A 5,507-nucleotide genomic window follows, 5' to 3' on the forward strand; every position below is an offset into this window, starting at 1 on the left:
CATATATCATGTGAATCTTGTTGTGTAAGGGGGACCAAGAAAAAAGTAGTTCCAGGTTGCCTTAGGGCCCTTACACATCTCTCTCGCCGCATCGTGCCACGCCGTGGCGTGGGTTGTATAGGGGAGATCCCCCACGAGAAGACAAGCAAGTGAAATGCAGGACAGATGCTTACTTCTCCTTTTGACAAGTGGAGAATCTATTTGTAAAGACCTTAACCAAGACCAAATCATTTGAGATCCTTGAATTATACTTGTTCAATCTAGTGTGAAAATTCATTTACAAGAAGAAAAAATACATGTTTACGCTATCAAAAAGATCACTAAAGCACATAAAAGGGCGTCTTTATACCTTGTCAATCTTGTGAGCTTGCATTTCATGCTCACTTGCATGAAACTCTAAACTTTCACAAGTATCTAACACATAATGCAATTCATATAAATTTTTAAAAGCCAAGCTACTTACGCCTGGATTATAAACCAACCCTCAAAAAAGTGAGAGAACTTTTTATAAACTGCAAGGTCCTTGGAAGTTACAATATAACAATGTAAAAAAATGTGCACAACCTTTTGGAAGCAACTTTTGTACATCGTCCAACTCCAAGACTTCTTTTGACGAGAAAAAGTGCCTCTCGTGATATAGTCCATGATGGTTTTACTAGAACCCCACAAGACAACTTGGATACAAGTGTTTTAAGCATTTCCTTGCCTTCAACATTCAACAAACCAACCTAACCTAAAGATGGGATGTGACATACAACAACCTTCCTTTTCTCATACGCCATGGAGAAGAACTTAATCATATGCAAGGAGAGAAAAGCTTTTCACTTGTGCGCGTGCTGTATAACCTAACACAATGCTATGTCCATATTCTTTGCTAAGAAAAACATTTTCTTTTTTAGAAAGATTTTCCAAATTAAAGTGTGTTCCCTCCATTTTTCTTTCCGTCCTTCTCTTTCCTGGTGAGAGTAAAACTCTAATAAAAAAAATCGCACACACTCAAGTGCATGCATGCATGTGTGCAAGTGTGTGAGAGGGAAAAAACATTTGCAAGCTTCCAACAATATCTTGCGAGTTTTTGAATTTATAGTTGTTTTTTCAAGGCATTGTCACTAGGTTATGGTGGAGTTTATAATCGATTACTCTCTCTCTCTCTCTCTCTCTCTCTCTCTCTCTCTCTCTCTCTCTCTCTCTCTCTCTCTCTCTCTCTCTCTCTCTCTCTCTCTCTCTCTCTCTCTCTCTCTCTAAATCACACACCATAGTGCATGTTGGCTTGCAATAAGTTGTGATAAAGCTTTGCATGGTGAGGGCTTTCATTGTCTTTTATTATTCAAATCTCGCACCACAGAAAGCCTTTACCAAACCCAACATGCTCAAAAAGATGTTTGAGGCCCACAACATCCCACCCCCACTACACTGAGACTAGCTTGTGCCATCACACACACACATACACACACGTCACCATTATATTATTAAAAAATCCTAGTGCATAACTTCAGACTTTTGACATAACAAATAGGCTAAAAAGGCCCAAATATAGTTAAAAACTTTTTTTCCAAGTGCAGAATTTCATGCTTTTGACATCATAAGTATGTGTTAGCTTTTGAGGTCATAAAACTCATCTAAAGATACTTAAGTTTGCTATCGTTTTTACCATATTTGGCCATTTTGAGTCCATTTATAATATCAAAAGTTTTAAATTTCACACTTACAATTTTTTCATAAAATAATGATGACTTATGTGTGTATGTGTGTTTAAAAAAGGTATGGAAAGCCCTCAAAAGCAGCCGCCTAGTACTGGCTTCTAAGTGCTCTTGATACTTATGTTTATATAATCAACTTTACCATATTTAGGTCTTCTAAGCCCAAGCTCAAATTAAAGTTGTGATTGTGATCACAAATTTAATGAAAGAGTTCTACTAGTACATCAAGGCTTATATAAAAACTTATAGTGTTGAGTTGGGTGAAAATACATTTCAACCACACATGGATGCATTGACAAGGTATAAGGATAAAAGTAAATCATGAGTGCAAGTATGTGAGGGGTCTTGCAACACTAATTAAAAAGTAAAATTAATATGTGTAGGAGTATTAAAATGTTCAAAACCAAACTAATTAATGAAAGTTTAGATATTAAGAGAGTGACATGCATAAAAACCTTAACAATTGTTTGTGTGCATAAGCATAGGGCTTGTATGACTAATTTTAAGGTAAAAATAGCCTTTCAAATAATGTGTATTAGAGTAATAACTTGTAAGGTAGGAGTTTGTATATTGATTGCTAAAGGTTGAGGCAACACAATAAAGTCCATAATGTAAATGTGAATGTGGTGGGTATGTATAAACCCCCATCTTTAAATTGAGGTGGTCCTCCCCAAAACAACCAAGAGCTTGAGCCATAACCTAAGGGCAAGTATCACACAAGCATGCTAGTAGTGCAAAGGCAATAGGTATGTATAAACCCCCATCTTTTAAACTAAGATGGTCCTCCTCAAAGTAACCAAGAGCTTGAGCCATAACCTAAGGGCAAGTAGCACACACAAGCATACTAGTGGTGGAGAGGGTTACAAGGAGAGCTAATGGATAAATACGGTAGAACTACAAGGAGCTAATGGTTAAAGAAGGTGGAACTACAAGGAGATGAGAGGTGAAAGCAAAAGGATAAGGTGGAATAATGTAAAAAATTAATGATTAAAGAAGGTGGAACTACAAGGAGATGAGAGGAGAAAGAAAGCAAAAGGATAAGGTGGAATAATGTAAAAAATTAATGGTTAAAGAAGGTGGAACTACAAGGAGATGAGAGGAGAAAGCAAAGGATAAGGTGGAATCATGCAAAAATTAAGTGTGATGCTAGCAATTAAGCATGAAGATAATTTCCAATTTAGTGCCAATTGGGATAACTTTGTTAGTAGTAGTCCATTCATAAAATGATGCAAGATGGTATGCCTTTTACACATTGTCACAAGTTGGTAGAGCCTCTATACACATAAATGAGTTGGTGATAATAAAGGTGGCAATAGAAGGTCATAAAAGCGTAAAGCACATATTAGTGGGATATAAAACGAGGAAAAGATCAAAATGAATGAAAGATTATACAAACAAACATAAATTAAAGAAAAATAAACCAAGAAAATATATGAAGATTACACCTTAAATAGATCAAGAGCTCAATAACACGCAAGGCCATCCAATTTATTTTAGGTGAGAAAACGCATTGGTAACTTCAAATCTTGGATACATATGGGCATAACAACATTATCTTCGTGGACTCTCCTTTTGTCACCAACCAATACAAGTTTCTTTTTGCCTTGTCATGCCTAATATTTAGGCATTTTTTCTTTCTTTCTCATTTATATGTTTACATCATGTTTACAATTCCATTTATACACCTTGTTTTGGTGATGTGAAGACTCTATTAGGAAAAGGTGTGCTTAAGCCCTTTGTTTTTTTAAACTCAAAGTTTTTTTGGTCTTCTTCCCTTATGCAAGAGGTAATTGTTCTTGGGGAGAAAATTGTTTAGGGAAAGTTCATGGGGTCATCTAGCAATAGAAGGGTGGAAGTTTATTTTATAATTTCTAAAAAATAAAGTTGATTTCATGTAGTTATGTTTTGATTAGCATTTATTGTTTAAGTAGAGATATTATCTATAATAGAAAATTAATCGCCAATCAATCCAAGTTTGAAGATTTGTTATTGTAACTTTGTTTTTTTTTTAAATTAGATTTGTTGTAGGTATGTTTTGATTAGCATTGTAATTGTTGTTTGTAATAAAAAATACTACATAGTGGTGAGACACCATTTTGCAAAAGGGATATTTGTAACCAGTTCAAATTAAGTCCGTTTTTATGGCTGGTCACATGTGGGCTCATTGATTGAGAGTTGGGAGGGGGAATTGCCACATTGTCTCACCAACGAGCACACCAATCTCAGTAGCCTTAGACATGCATAGCAACAATTAGCACACCAATCTCTGCAAGCTCAGACATGTACGGCAACAATTATGTTTGGTGTAAATATTATTTTGATTAGCATTTATTATTTATATAAGTGTAGTTATTGTTTGTAATAAAAATACTACATATTAGCAAGACACCCTTTTGCAAAAAGAATCTTTGCAACTTGTTTTAATCAAGGCACTTTTTATTGGTTAATCGCCCATGGGCTCACTGATGGGGGGAGGAGTTACCACACTCTCACCTACGACCACACCAAAGTTTGTAACCTGAGACCTACACGGCGGCAAACAATGATGGCATTCTAATGTAGCAAGCAGATTGGTTTCTCACTACACTACAACACCATAGCCATTTATATGGTAGGGATGTGTAAATGTAGGCTAATAATGGGTCAGGGAACTTTTTCCCTCCTTTGGAGTCCCCCCCCCTCTGTGAGTGTGTGTACACACTCTTAAGAGCCCGTGTGTGGTGGTGTTGGAAATTGGATGGGGGGCCAAGTTCAAGGAAGTCACCTTTCCCCATTGTGTTCACTCCAATGTGCACTTAACTTTAAGGCTTCCACAACCATTCAGAGCCCACAACCTTAAGGTGATATAAACCTCCGGTCTATCCATTTCGTGAAAATTTCTTAGTGCTACACTTTGGCACCACTTTTCTCAACGCCCCCCCCCCCCCCCCTTTGGCACCAACTTATCCACTTTTTCTTAGCATAGAGGTTGAACTTTGTCCATGTTGCCATGGCTCAAAGGCTCAACTTGGCTACTCTTTCATGGCTTAGAAGTTACACTTCAACCCATGGGTCTGATACCATGTTGGAAATTGGGTGGGGTGCCAAGTCCTAGGAGGTCACCCCCATGACAATGCGCACTTGGAGGTTTTCACAAATTGGTCCAGCTATCTAGATCCTAAACCTCCATTCTGTGGAAATCTCCTAGTTCTACACTTTCGCACCAGCTTTCTCAACGTAAGTGACCTTATCATGTCATTTAACTGTACTTCACTCATTCTCATCAATCTACATGTTGTGCTTCTCTCTATCTCTAATTGCTTACTACATCTATGTGTCTGTCGTTGCTACCTTTGTCTTGGGGATGGACATTTTCCAAGCGTAAACCTCCAGTGGATTTTTGGGTGAGCATTTTCTAGCGCACTTTTTGGGAATCACGCGAGTGGATTCCAAAAAGATTCCCTCCCCTTCCATCAAGAGAGAGAGGGGCGAAGAGACTTAGAGAGAGACTCATAACATAATTATTTGAGAGGGAGAGGGCGAGAGAGAGCCAGAGGGAGTGAAAAAGAGAAAAACATGACAACATCACATCCTCTACATCGAGGTTATTGCTTCAAATTGAAAATAAAACCAAGTTTATTCATGTACAACTTCCAAATACAAAAATGTGAAAACCATCATCTTTATTACTATGGGCCTCACTTGTCCTCTAGGGTGAAGGCACAAAGTAAGCGAATGGTGTGAAGGCACAAAGTAAGCAAATGGTGTGAAGGCACAAAGTAAGCAAATGGCGTTCGTACCCTTCTGCACTTCCTTTAGCAAGACACG

Source organism: Cibotium barometz, chromosome 45, assembly GCF_041138505.1.
Source record: "Cibotium barometz isolate CiBa-2024 chromosome 45, ASM4113850v1, whole genome shotgun sequence".
NCBI classification, from domain to species: domain Eukaryota; kingdom Viridiplantae; phylum Streptophyta; class Polypodiopsida; order Cyatheales; family Cibotiaceae; genus Cibotium; species Cibotium barometz.